Source organism: Lepeophtheirus salmonis, chromosome 9 (assembly GCF_016086655.4).
Source record: "Lepeophtheirus salmonis chromosome 9, UVic_Lsal_1.4, whole genome shotgun sequence".
Lineage (NCBI taxonomy): Eukaryota > Metazoa > Arthropoda > Copepoda > Siphonostomatoida > Caligidae > Lepeophtheirus > Lepeophtheirus salmonis.
Genome location: NC_052139.2, coordinates 31,348,895 through 31,364,808, shown reverse-complemented (window position 1 = coordinate 31,364,808; position 15,914 = coordinate 31,348,895). Strand labels below are relative to the sequence as shown.

Sequence of the window (15,914 nt, the reverse complement as noted above, 5' to 3'; positions counted from 1 at the left end):
CAAAAATACTTCAGCATTTCCCTGAACTGTCGAGAAGTTAAATCATCATTACTCCTTGTTGCGTCTTGACGAGGGAGAGACGCAAGCTTATTTATAATAGGAGAGATCCAGGATGACCGGGAGAGATGAGAGGAAGAAGGACGTGGAGGAATGAAACTACACACTGTTTATACGCTCATGTGTATTCTAACTATACTCTAAATATATTTACAATAGACGACACTATTTATAATACATAAAACTCAGTACTTAAATACATAAACGAATATACAGGAAGATAAAAACCAGAAAGGACATATTAAATACATAACACTCCTTAACTTTTCTCATATCAAAAAAATCCCTCAAAAGAATCAAGAAAGATCTCAGAAACTACAATCAAAGAAATAGTTGTTACCCTGTGGTTTCAAGGTCATAAATGTTAAAGTATTTTTGTTAAGAATTCACAAATCCTCTTCCACGTGATGGGCAAAAATTTGATTTATCAACTCAATGACAACATCTGACAGAAAGGCAGAAGAGGATCATCTAAAGATAAGCTCAAATGTAGAAAGGTTGTTGAACTTTAATATGATAATGTTTAAGTTCTGAACATTATTTTCCTGGTGTTTGCATCTATTTTTGAAATAATTAATGTAAGTTATATGTCTGATATATTGCAGCTTATTTAGTCTAGAATTCTTATTAAACACCCTTGAACCTGAAAAAAAAAATCTATGGTATTTTTTGAAGGATTCAGGGGATCAAACTTTACTAAGTTGATAATGTGTTGTTTTTTATTCATTTTTGCTGTTGAAGAGTGTAACTTTTATTTTATGTCTAAAGTCTGAATCTGTCTCCGTTTTTGAAATATAAACGTGTTTCTATCATTGTCTTTCTAAGCGGACGTACATCACACATACAAAAGCACACATAAACTATTTTAATTAGGTAGGATAATATATAAGTCATGGGACTATTAAAAAAAAAAACGATACCAATTCCGACATGATTCTAGTAAAAATATGATGATGCCGATTCTCTAATATTTTAAATAATATTTAAAAGGTACAATTTTGCTGTAAATTTCTAAAAATTACAATTGATTAAATGAATGTATACATTTATCAATATCTTGTCTAATTTAATATTGATTATGATATCCTAAAATAATATATATTTATCTCCAATTTGAATGGGAAATAAAAATAAATAAATGAACTAAATTTCAGTCGCTACTTTGAACTAATACATAAATTATGATTAAAAATTAATGTCTTAATAATTAATATCTACCATTTATATTATATATACCATATATATACCAGAAACTTTAAAAAACCAGAACTCATACATTATACTTAAAGCCTAATACCTTCAAATTATACGATAGGAATCTCGGTGAAAAGCTCGGTGAATATTCATATGAAACCGGTGGGGTTCAGTACCTCCAACAAGATTAAGAAGAACTGCTGAATAAGCTCTCCACTGAAGAAGATGGTGCACTGAGACACTTTGCTACAAGGAAAAGCATGTCGGGGAAACTTGATTGATTTTCCGAGACACATTAGTCCATCTCAAACTAAATTTTAGCATAGATTATATAGTTTTAATTGAGGCTTTCTATGCAAATAATGTAGATTCAAACCCAACAAAGAAACTTTCTAAGTAATGATAAATTGCTTTTATATTTGAAATTATTATTGAAGCTGTTGCAAGGCAAATTTATCAAAGGGAAGCTTTCCTAGATCCTATGAGACAACGTGCAGCATTGTATTTACAAAACTTGTTGTTCTAAAATAACAATTGTTGCAGCAACTGCATCGGTTTTAAAACACGTTTGTTCAAGGTTGACTTTGTGCTAAATATGTTTCTTCTCAGTTTTCGAGTATTTTTTATCATAAATTATTTTATTACGATATTTTATTAAATGATTCGACTCAAGCTATGAATTTACATTCTCAGTTTTTGTATCTTGACGAATATATATTTAATATAGCCCTTTTGACTCTCCTGAAAAGTCCAACATTAATTGACCATGTGAAAAAACTGATTTTCGTAAATATAAAGCAGTCTTTTCAAATGTTTGAGCCTGTGATTTATTTATTGACATTGCCATGTTCCTTCTTCAACCATACTGAAGATTGAAGAGACGTCCTCAGATTAACTCACTCATTCTCTTTCAAATTCCCTTTTTTAATTCATATTCAATTTATACCTTCTCCCTTTTTCTGTTAGTACAATCATTTGTTATTTGGATCACATTAAAAAAAAACGTGAGGGACGGGAAATCGATGTTGTTTTATGACAAAAAATCTACTTATCTGTGAAAAAAACAAACTTACCATCCAGAGCCCAGGAATTTGGTCTGATCAGAATTAAACATAACTTTACATACGTAACATAAAATTCTGAAAAAACTTTCATTCTATGTCTAAAGTCTGTATATACTTCCGTTTTTGAAATACACGTGTTTTTACCATTGTCTTTATAAGTTGGTCGTACATCACGCACACAAATATATTACTTTAATACTATGTTGGATATCATATACCCAAGTCAAGGTTAGAATCATAGTATTATATTTTATGCAAATTTATTTAAGGGTAGGAAATAAGTTTAATGTTGAAGTTTTGATCGACGAATGGCTTATATATTTAAGGACTTCAAGTTGAGCTAAATTGGAGTCAATAGAATCAGTTTCAATTTGTTCTCCCTTTGATAATATACACACGTATAAATATTCAGGAAGACTTCAGAGGTGATGGAATAATCTGAATATTTGGAGGTACGATTTGGCACATTACTTCTACTATATTCAGTGCAATCATCTTTACTTCATTATTCTTATAAGCTACAATCACATATCGTGGCTTGGCCATGTTAAATTTTACTAGGATTGATTAATAAAACTGTATTAAACGTGTTCAACTAAAAAAATATCAATATCATTGTTGGAGTTCTTGCAGTAAGGCCTTCACAAGACAAGAAAAAACCCTTTCTCAAATCGAAACTTCAAAACCTTTAGAAGTTGATGTGTTGTGTCGAATAAAGTTGAAAACGGCTGATGTAACATGGTGGTTTCCTGACCCTGAAGAATGTCCAGTCCCACCGCCACTAGGGACATGACTGCTAGCAACTCTTTAAGGAACCGTTTGTTCATATTCCACTATATGAAAGCATCAAAAATTCGTTACAAAACAAAACCAACATGAGCTCTTCAGCTTAAGCGCAAGTGGAGAAAATTACGCTCGAACGAGATCGTCGAATTTTCTATTCACGCACTCCAAGGAGTTGGACATTTCTAGGACCACCGTCTACACCGTTAGCAAGTCCGAAACGGAAAAATGGCTCTGTCAAACAGGACAAACAGTGGAGTTAAAGAGAAGTCAAGGCCATGAGGGCTGTTGAAAAAGATCTTGGGGTTTTCACAACAGAGACCTATAAAAAAAGGTGGTGGAAAAAGCCTTGTTAGGATAGATAGACCACTTTTGACATCAGCAAGGAAAGAGGCACATCTCCTCCGTTGCAAGACTCTTTTGAACTCTTTTATGACCCCCCCCCCCTTAGCCCTGATGCCAACACCGTCAAGTGCCCTCAATTTATTTGGAAAAAAATTTGAAAAGTCCATAGCGATTGACAAAAAATTTCAAATATTCAATTTTTTACTCTGATGCATTCGTTCAAAAAAAATGAATTTTGCCCATTTTCGTCTAAAAAATTGTCATCCTAACAAAAGGTATGTATAGAAAAAGTAAAATCTAATTTTTTTTACAGCCCCTGCGGACACCCCTGAACAACCTTCCAGTAATTGAGTATAAAACATTTATACATTTAGTATATTTAAAAATTTATAATATTTGAAAGTTTCTCAAAATGCCAATGTTTTTTTTTTTGACATTTGTATTTTTTTACTATGTTACATTACAATATATAGGATTGTATTTGAAGCATCAAAATGTTAGGGGAACGTCCTTCTCCTTCCATGGTATTTTCTTATTTCTTCTTCATGCCTCTCTGCTTTCTCCTAGACTTCCCCCTTGTGTGCATGGAGAGAAATAGAGGAAGAAATCCACAGGTATAAGATTTATCTCTCTGAGAAAACATGCATTAAGCCCTTCATAAAATATAGTAAATCAGTGTGTGAAGCGTTGTGAGATAATCTTCTACTGGTTGCGTAGGTACGAATGTTCATTTCCTTTGTTGAAGGAATCCACAATAGCTAACAAGTAAGGAGATTTATAATAATAATACGGTTGTACATTTAATTATAGCACAATTTAAACTCACCTTATAATTAAGGGATTTGTTTAAGAGCGCGAGGAGAAGGCGAGAGCTCAACTGTTTTTCGTTTTCTAATCGCTTTACTTAGTTCACACAAATCCCATTTTTATATCGTCTCTATCCATCCCCCCCAAATAGAGGAATTTTCCTTCTTAACTAGAATTTTTTTTTCATCATTAGGGCAAATTATAGGGTAGAATAAAAAGTTTAATATTTGATTTTTTTTTGTCGAAAGCTGTGGTTTTTTGATATTTTTTTCAAAAAAATTTATATTTTAAGTTTAATTTTTGATATTTTAAGTTTAATTTTTGATATTTTAAGTTAAATTTTTGATATTTTAAGTTAAATTTTTGATATTTTTTACCTAAAGTTTAATTTTCTCTAAATAGGTATGTATTTTGAAAAATTTTGTTTAAAAAGTCTAATATTTGAAGTTTAACTTATGAAATTTTTTCCCATAAATTTAATTTTATGTAAATACCCATAGAATTTTTGAAACTTTTCTCCTACAAATAAAATATTGGATTATTTTTTTCTTGAAAAAAAATAATTTTTGTAGTAAGCTATCAATTTTTGAAATTGTTTAAAAAAAATTTAATTTTTGGGAATAGCTATAGATTTTTGTAATTTGCTTTTCAAAAAGAATTCCAAAAAACTAGCTCCCCCCCCCTTAAAAAAAATATATATCTATTTATAAGTGTTGAGACTCGGTCCAGCACCTAATATTTTTGTATTCCGTCTTAAGTAATGTTTTCTAGACCGATATTTGGGTCTCAATTTATGGACCAATATTTGGGTCTCAATTTATGGACCGATTTTTACAGTCTTACCCTTGGACCTATTTTTTTCGGTTTCATATGTATATTATGTGAGACCAAATTTATTTTTTTCTAGATGGACCGTCATTGATATATTCATTTCATTATATTTAAAAATGAATAAATATCTGGAACCTTGAAAATCTCAAAAGTATAGGATATGTTCTAGAAAAAATATTGTATACATATAACATATATTTATTCATGCGAGCTATCTCTATTTAAACTTTGTATGACGTCATTGTAGTTGAAAATACATATGTTGTCATGTTATAAATAGTTTATCTGTAAAGTCGGTCTAGATCGATTTTTTTTCGGACCAAACTGGACCGAATTTTTTCTTTGGACCAATCTAGACCGAACTTTTATATAAGACCGGGCCAGACCGAGATTTTTTGTTTGACCGCCCCAATTCGGTCCAATAAAAAGTATAACGGTCTCCTACCGCTCTAGGATTTCCAAACCGAAACCCACCACTAATATGTATATATAATCCTACTAAGACCCCTGCAATTAATATTCATTCATCGTACAGAATAAGGAAATGAGAAGAAAGGAAAAATGTTTCCGACATACATATTTTATGTACGGGTGGTCTGAAAAGTTTCCAATCTCAACTTGAAGAAGGTTACACGCCTAAATAAGAGCTAGTCACATCTATGTAGCATCTATTCATAGTTATTCACCAAATTTTCAGGCATTTTGGATGTGTAGTTGTTATGCAACAGTCGTTTGAGTGAGCTGATGTGAGTGTTGGTGTCAAAATTGACAAAATCGAGTATGAAGCTGTCATTAAATATTTGTTTTTGAAAGTTTAAAATAAATAAATTCAAGCAGTAATGTTAAAATTTGACGCGTCAACGTCAATCCAACTTGGATTATGTTGTGTCTTAACGAGGTTGAGGAGACAAAACTATTTAAACCAATGAATCTAGGATGACCGAGAGAAATGAGGAGCGGAAAGGCGGGGAGGAATAAAACTAAGGTTATTTATAAGAACATCTGTATTCTTATTCATACAAAAACCTGATAAATACATAAAATACAAGACTATTTATACTTAAAACGAGGTAAAAGACTGTACTTTACACACACATATATATATATATATATATATACAAGAAAATAAGAAAAGAGAACAAGGGGGAGGAAAACACTAATACATTACACCACCCCCAAGCACCAAATCCATGCCGGTACTTAAACAGGTTCCGCTCCATTTATAAAAGCTTATAGATCCGCTCCATCCATAACCAGTTGCGGACAAACCATTTGCTCTTGTATAAATAAAATTCATCTCCATAGACGTGTCGTGCTCTCAGTACGCGCACGGGAGAAAGGAGAACACTACTCCTCATAGAAGTTTTAGGAATGCAGCACACTGTCTGTTCCTGGGAGAAATATCGTTCACTCTTATAGAGGTTTTAGGGACACGCGTACCCTGCTCGTCCCTGGGAGACATATCGTTCACCCTTAAAGAGTTTAAAGGCACAAAAGCACCCTGCTCGTTCATAGGATAAACGTCGTTCATCCTAATAGATGTTTTAGGAACACGAGCACTCTGCTCGTCCCTGGGAGACATGTCGTTCACCCTTATAGAGGTTAAAGGCACACGAGCAGCCTGTTCGTTCGTAGGAGAAACGTGGTTCATATCGATCTCACTCGATGTACCCTCATCCAACTCGGGATGATCCAGAGGAGAAACCATTGTAGATTCATAACCCAATGAGGTGAATGGGAGAGTAGGAACAACGGAGAACCAGAACTTCATAGGGTGAAATCCACTTTGAATGATGTGGTCCCCGACACGGACATATACTTCACTTCTTGTAAGTGACCACGGTTCTCTTCCTTCCTCCACGAGGCCCAAACTGAGGCACAGCCCGTATTGTTCCGCCTTCCGTAGACGAACGAGCGTTCTCCCTGTCGACGAAGAGGGCTACCCAACTCCAGCAGGACTAGCTTCGCCGACGATCCCACAGCAGGTAGATCACGTGATCCTGATCCCATCCTCTTCACCAATGTTGTGTATTGACGAAGGTGAGGAGGTTCCAATTATTTATAAGGAGGAGAGATCCTGGACGACCGAGAGAAGTGAGGAGAAGAAAAGGTGTGGAGGAATAAGACAATCCTTATTTATAAGAACATCTATATTATTAGTTAAACAGTAATCTACTCTGATACATAAATAAAATACACGACTATTTATACTTAAAACGAGGTAAAAGACTGCACTTTACACATATACATACAAGAAAATAAGAAAAGAGAACAAGGGGGAAGAAAACTCTAATACATTACAGAGTAATTTAGCCAATAACAAAAGGTGTCTTGTGAACAATTATTTTGTAGGGAAAAATGGCGAGTACTATTTGGATGGGTTAGAGGGATGGGACCATTCCTAGGAAAAGTGCGTAAAAAATCACAAAAAATATATTGAATCTTTGTTAGGTCGGAAGCTTTTTCTTCATGATGTACTACCAGAAGTACCTGGCATTTCACAGAGTAATTAGGAGTCGGATAAAAGAGTCTAAGAAAAAAGGTTCAACATTCTAGGATGACTGAGTAATGAGTCATTTTAACATAATAGCGTTATTATTTTATTAAAATCTTTACATATACTGAAAATACAGATCGATTATTATATACAGAATTACAAAGACAATCAGAAACGGAGCTCTTGCACACGCTTGTTATTTCTTCGATCAAAATATATTTATCATATACATCATGGATCACTATTTACAATGCACTTGTTGTCAGATATTCAGACATTCAAAGACAAAATTTACTTTATTAACATGGATTAAGGTGTTGAGCTGTATTCATGTTCGTTATTGTTGGGAAGCTAAGGAATTTATTTATTCTTTGTACATCATGCTCTCTACTGTCAGAGTGATATGTTTCTCAATACTCTTTTAGCTCTTCATCTGCAAGGCATGGATGAATTTGTCCTATGTGCAAAATGTTTCCTTGATGGATGATGGGACTACATCAACAACCACAGGTTAATCATCAATTCCACTCTGAGTCTAGCAAGGATTTACGCTTATAACTCAAAAGATATACTCAGAGTTACTTTTCCTCTTTCAAGCAATTGTGATAATTTTACCCTTATTGTTCTCTCTTTAAGAATAATGATGAAAGCCTTGGGAAACAAAAAAAACATATCAAGTAGCAAGTAAAAATAGTGTGTGATCATCAAATTTCACATTTTTTAAACCTCCGTACATGTCCCATTAATTAAAGGAAGGAACATGTGATTGATTGACATTTCCACTAAATTTATCAAGTACAGCGTGTTCTTAAACATCTTCCTATGAGATCCACATTGAGAATAGATCCAGTTCATAGTATCTAATTAAATTTTATGAATGTGGTAGGACCTCAAACTCCCATCGATAATTTTCAATTCTCATCAAATATTTAATAAATCAAAATCAAAGTAGGTTCCAAATAAGTTGTTTTTCAAACTCTGAAGCATGATTTTAGCTATTCACCATAAGTTTTAGGACAGCAATTTCAACTTAATATATATCTTAGACAAGTGTGTAATTTTTAATTTTGTTTCTTGAATATGATTCACACAACCTCTATCCTTGTTCGTTGTTGAGCAAATTCATTTCTAAAACGTGTTCATGAGTCTCTAAGGACGGCATCACGAACCCGAAGTGAACCATCATTTTTCTATATTTTGAAGAGATAAGCTATAAGGCAAATTAAGCTAATAAAAGGTGTTTCTGAAGTTCCTCGATTCTTGTAAACACGTTTCAATCATTTGGACTGACTGGAAGATCTTCACAATGGAGCTGCTTATAATTGCAACAACGACCGGTTGCTGGGTTGGAGCTTTGAGGACAATCTCTGAACGAGTGTGTTCAGGGGCCAAAAGTTGGCCTCAGAATTGGTCCAGGTGGGCGTTACCTCTTGCAGAATGAAGACACCCCAGATCTTTATTCTTGAGGATGAGAAGGTCTATCAACGTTTCTAACTGAACAGGTTACAGTCCCAATGTTGTTCCTGGATCCAGGAACAACATTGGGAAGGGTCTTACTGGTTCCTGCTTCAGAGTACCTTCACATATTGCAATTTATACATATTGTCGATAATTGTGGCCATGCAGAATGAACTGGCACTCATTGTCAAGGAAATTTACGCTAATTGTAATGGTGTAAAAATATTAGGAACATTCTTTTTAACATAGTTCGTGAAATGGGGTTAAACTTTACCCCAAATATTAAGTGACTTAGGATAAGAACGAAATTATTGAAAACAAATTAATCAATTATACACAATCTTTGTATATATATTTTATAACAAAAAAAAGAGCATTATTTAGAAGAATGCTAAACTTCCCCGCCATAAAGTCTGTTTTAAAAGACTTCAGGCAATTTTGTGCAATTGGGGTGGAGAAAATCCCAGTTTACTGGAAAAAGAAAATTAATACTTCAAACTACAAATTCAAAAAAAATAAACAAATAAAAACAAAAAATACACAATCTTCATCACTACTTTTAGAATATTGCTTAATACTTCATACTATTTATAAAAAAATTTGATATTTTATATATCAAACGTAGCTATTTATCTTGAGGTTATTGCTTGGAGCCAAATCTACATATACAGTTGCTTCGCGCGGTTATTCCACACGGCGTTACTTTACTAACACACAAATGCACAATTTATTTGCTTGTTGTCAGTAGTCCATGTTTCTTCTTCTTTCCCTTTAATCAGTGTTATTTACATTGATTTGATAGATACGAATTAGTTCTTATTAAGCTATGAACAATTATTGAATAATATTTTTATAGTTGGATGAGTTGCATAACTAATAATTTTGGGACTCTTTAATTTTAGGAGAATAGGTTGCAAGATATAATAAAGTCGTGTCCAAAGATATTATAACAATCAATAAATAATGGTTACATTCTAATTGTAATAACGTTGTGTTATTCATTGTTTTTCCATAAGTAATCAGCTAAAATATAATCGTCATCCGGATTCTATTTGATGAAGGTCCGAACTTTGAGTAAAATGCTTATAAAATGTGTTACAAGAATTCGTCTAATTTTGGTTTTGGATCTGGATCTGAATCTTCGGTAAAAGAAATGTACTCGAATATTTACATCTAAAGATTCGAACCCATCCGGATCCACCATATCCTTATCCATGATGCCAACACTTTATAAATAGATTGAACAAGAATATTAATATTCAAACCAATAACAAGGACTGAATTATTTGTTAACATTGACGAATTTCGTATATAGTTTTTGCATAAAAACGGAGTAAGTCAAAATCCAACGAAAGGATTTGTAGGAATTAGAGCACGGAGTTTTGAATTGTATTGTATATATACTATAGTTCAATTACATCATCAGTCATTTTAATTACCAACGATTTATTGATGCTATCATTTTTTTTGATCGATTATGATTGCTTCTAGTAATTATCTAATTATTTAGGAATTATATAATTGTGAGGATTGAGCTTTATAATGTGGCAACGAATATGTTTTATCTATGAGTAATTTTCATTTCAAAAAGTCAAAAATTACTATATCTGTCCAAAAATGTTGAAGTCCTGTCCTAAATTTTAAGATCACGTTCGAATCAAAAGCAAAATCCGTAGAACAATCTTTGATAAACAACGTCATCTTGGATATCTAATAGTGACGTCCTCATAAATCAGAGATAGGTAAGCCAAGGCTCACGAGACATATGTCTTGATGACTGCTGCTGGCTTGCAGACCAATCTTGAACACTATGAACGTTAAAATTATTGTAGCAACGGGTTGTGTGTTAAGCATATTAGTTAGCTCTGACGGAATTACATCGTCAAATATGTTGTGTTTATGGATCAATCAGTACAAAAAAGTTCCCAATCCCTGTTATAAAACAATCTTGTTTTATCTTACAAAACCTAATTTATAAATTAATGAGGTCTTAATTTTTAGTAATGACCTAATATTTGTGTATTTTAAGGATACTTAAAGTTTCCTAAACTAATTCATATGAGATATTTTATTACAATATTAGTGGTAGAACCTGGTATTGCCAGGAGTTATTAGGCGCTGACGAACAGACCAATAAAGCAAAGTATGGATATATGTGTCCCAAAATTTTCGTCTAGTCCGGTTTTGTTCTCAATTTGAAGAACTCGTCCGAATTAGATAGTAAAGCCTTACCCAAGAATTTTTTTGAATAAATTATAGATATCTACCACTAAGTTTGTCATAAATTAATCTTCAATAACTTTAATAAACCTTATTTCAACTTTGCTTAGGCCTAAATACAATCTACAATATTTACGTTTTTTAAAAATAATTAAAGTGTCACAGATTTTAATTGAGTGAAATGAACAAAACAAGAATTTACCTATGTTTTTTGGATTAAATTTTTTTCTTACAAAACGATTATTTTTTTTCTTTTTCTTGACCAAAATAAAATTTTCTTTATTTGGGGAGGGGGGTCCTCCTTTCCAGCCCCCTCCCCACCCCTCATGTGAAAACTTCCATCAAAACCAAAGAGTTACATAAAGAATATTATTAATTAAATATAAAATACAGTGAGGACCGAATATATTAATATTTAAAGCACCTCTTTCTTGTTCACAAAACTATTTCAGCCTCAACTTCTTCTATAAAGGTATCACCACTCAATGTTTTTTGTCTTTAACTATAAAATTAGTCAAAATGATCCCTTGTTTCTAGAGGGCGCTTTAGAATTTGGCACATTTAAACAGGGATGAGACGGAACTAGACTGTAATAGGTAAGATTATAATTCCGATATAAAAGGGTTAAAATGGGTATATTTATTTACTGGCTCATATCTCTTCAAGTTTCAAATATTATAATTTTTTCTTTTAGATACTTAAATGTAGCCCATATTATGGGCTATCAAACTATACAATGGGGTTTTTTTCTTCACATTTAAATGTGGTATGAATATGATATGTACAATTGAAATATATATATATATACAAGCTTTATCTAACTTATATTATAGAATGTATGTTTTTTAGGACGATATATCCTTTAAAAATATTAACAGAAAAAATAACAGGAATTAAAGTTCCTCTATGTCAAAGAAAAAAATAAGCTAAAAGTTTTTATAGAATGTCAGTAACAATTTTCAGTGATCACTCAAGAAGTAGACTCAACACATATACCGTCCTTGGGATCTCAAATACAGGAATATACCCATAGATAGTAATTAAAATACTTAAATATAGCGTTAAAAATAATGTGTAAATGGGGAAACCCAACTTAAATTACTAGATGTTTACTTTTATGTATAACATTCACCACGTCATAGGTTCCCAATGACGTCACCAGAAAGAGAGTGTTACTTAATAAATCTGCTTTTTTTTATACCTCTTTGGTCAGTTGGGTGGGATATCCCCTGAGATCTCTTGCATGGGCACTCATAGACTGAAGGGGATTGTTCTAGTTTGTTGTGTTTAACTCCAACGGATCCATTTTGGCCTTTTTAACCGAGCCCTCTTTCCTTTCCAACGTTTCAGACTTGCTAACGACTTAGACAGTGGTCCTACAGACACACAGAATCAAAGAGTGCACGAATGGATATTCGTCAATAACGTTCAAGTGTTCTTTTCTTAACTTGTACGTAAGGTAGAGAGCACGTGTTTTTTCTGTTTTGTAATTGATTGCTTATGCTTTAATACATCGGAATATGAACTAATTTCATTCACTCAAACTTATTAATTGTTGAATGAATTAGTGTTCAGATTCACTGTACCACCCCGTAGTGTTATGTTAGCCTTATTCATTTTTCCACGCCCAATCTCAGGACTGGCTCTTAAGACTGCCGTTCCTTTAGAATGTCGTACTAGATCTGTTTTAAAAAAGAAAACAAATGAAGTGGATTGACGTCATCAAGGAGCGAAGTTTTAGGACTGAACTGGACGGGACTGCAGGCTTCATTTCTAAATAAGGACTGTCACAACAGTGCACACAAGTTATTACTTTATACTTTACTGTGATATTATCCCAAATGGAATTAAATGATAATGGTAACAGCATTGATAGTAAAAAAAACCTTTACATATTTCCAAGTTAAAAAAAAAAACATTCCTGTGTATAGGGCATATTTTTTACACTTCTGGGTCGTAATACCTTATTTATTATATAATTAACAAAAAGTGTCTTTGCAATTGACCTGCATCAATACTTTTTTTGAACATATTAGATAAAAAATCCTGATTTTGCATTAAATATTCATGCAAATACCATTTACCTGCAGCATAGTTAATGAAGAAGCATTTACGTCCTATTGTAATAAAAGCAAAGTGACTTCTTTCTGTCTCATGTTACCTGTAATCATGAATATTCTATGTTAAAAAATAAAAAATTGGCCCGTCAACATAAAAACAAGATAGAATGATTTTTCTCAAAATTGAGTGTAGATTAGTTTTGTTTTCCTCGACGAATATTCGTTAATTTTATGCACAAATTATTCTTATTAACCCATTGTAGGCATTGCAATTTGCAATTAACCCTAAAAAGGCCATGAGAACATTTAAAATATATATATATGTATATAAGCAGAATTAACTTGTTGAACAAAAGTTTTACAACTTGAGTAATACTGTACTGCTACAATCAGCTGTGACAAGGGAGGAATGAGAAAAGGATATAAACATGAGCATTTGATAGAATTACTCCGGTTTCGATCCCCAATTCTACTCTGAGTCCAAAAAGGACTTACAATTATAACTCCAGAATAAACCATCAAAGTTACACTCCATTTTTTATGAGCAGACACGTATGGTCAATATATTTACTTCCATTTAGGAAAGGATGTTCACTAATCAGGAATTAAATAATAATTACAACTGCTAAGGGAAAGAAAATTCATTCAATACCTAAAAAAAAACGGTCCAGGTAAACTAAAAATCACACTCCATCATTTAAATCAAACTGGCCTACATAGCATATTCCTTAATCATTGTTTACATTGCTAGGAATTGTTCTAGACATTAGATGCTCATAGATCCTCATCCCAAGTAATGTAAATTTTTCATTCAAAAATATGGATATCATTTTTGAAAACCAACTTGTACAATTTGCTTATATGTACAAGTTACAACTTAACCACCCTATTACGGCGTTACTTTGCTAACACAAAAATACCTTAGGTATTTTGTAATTAAGTGTCAATTCCCTCGTCTCACCCGATACGCCATGACTATTTTATGAGAAATAAGCAAAGTAATATGTTATTCTGTACTTATCAGGTGACTTAGGATGTGTGAGTGTTTGCTCAATCATTCAAAAATGGCTGACTTTGATCTTTTCTGCTCATTTTGCCGTTTTTTAGGACTAGTATGAAATAAATATAGAAAGGTTGGGTTCTAGTCAGATTACAAAACACCTTTAAAAGATTATTTGATGATATTTTTCGAGGGAAAATCTACTTCTCATAACCCTCCTTCCTTAGTCTCTCTCTTTTTGGGGTTAAAATATGTATATAATGCAATCAGGGTTATGACTACATGATCATATTTGTGAGGGAGCCGACAACTGCCAATTAGATTAAGCATAAATTTGGCGGAAAAACACTTGAATAATCTTCATTGAATATTGCAACAAAAGATAAATACTTTTGCACCAAACTGTCAAATCCAGATCTTCCATTTATCCAAAGGGTTGGACGTAATATCCGTGGTGGTGATGATGAGATGCTTCCTGAAGATCTCACCAACTTTAAATTTCCTTCAACCACTAATGTGGACGTTTTTTAGTATGTTTAAAACTACCAATACTAATCTTAGGCAAAAATTAATGGAAAAAAAAACTTTCTAAAATCCTCATTTGTCGAAATAATATAGCACAAATTATCATAAATATCAAATAGCACGAATTACTCTAAATTATTTTATTGCAGCTATTTTTCTCTTTAAATACAAATTGCTCAAATTTGGTAATTGGAATTTTGGGTCCACATTTTCTAATAATTTAGCGCTGTTTTTTGGCTGACTTTAGCCCAAAAAATGGCCCAAAAATACTAAGTCTTCATATGAGTTATTCTCTGTTTCCAAAAAAACAAGAATACAATTTTCTTGTTGATACCTCATCGTTTATACGTTGAATTTTGGGTTATCAAAAATAAAAATACAATGTTTAGCTCTTAGCTACACATTTAATGGAATATTAAAAGGCAATATTAATTAGTAGTATCCAATGAAATACTATGTTGGATTTTAATATTTTTAAATATATATTTATTTTATGAAACTGTGGAGAAATAATATGACAATGGCTTACTATATTTTCTTAAGAGATAAATGACAGTTGAAATGAGTAATTATTTGGCTACCTACCGTATGATTTCAAGGTTTTTTTTTCGGTTTCTTATTGTGTACTCGTGTGTAATATAAATGTAATGACGTGTTATACAGGGTGTCAACGATAAATTGGAACTACTTTAAACTTCATCCGGATCCATAATGTGGATATTTGGGGTTAAATGATACTAATATAAAAGGTTGCGTGAACAATGCACTATAACTTCCACCACAATTGTTTTGACAACAAACAATAGTCATCATGGAACAAGCAAGGAGAGACACCATCCTCGAATTGGCTCGCACGGGACACAAGCCCTCTGCTATCTACAAGCTTCTTAACTACCCCAAGACCACGGTGTACCGGGTCTTAAATGCCGGGGAGGTTGAGGGGAAGGTCTGATGCAAAGCCCACAACATGAGGAGTGACCGAATCTGCACTCCCCGCTTCGCTTCGCCGGGGACTTCCTTGTCCAGGTTGGCCAAGAACCGTGGAGTGAATAAGCAGCTGGTCTCCAAGGCTG

General features: G+C 32.8%; 1 protein-coding gene across 1 annotated transcript in view; it reads left to right on the top strand.

Annotated features, from left to right (window-relative positions):
• The first annotated feature begins 4,117 nt into the window (after positions 1 to 4,117).
• Positions 4,118 to 15,914, top strand: part of LOC121123908 (adenylate kinase isoenzyme 5) — a 27,007-nt gene continuing 15,210 nt past the window's right edge. Inside the window, exon 1 of the mRNA XM_040718969.2 lies at positions 4,118 to 4,208. The gene's annotated coding sequence lies outside the window, so the exon portion shown is untranslated. The remainder of the gene's footprint in view (positions 4,209 to 15,914) is intronic.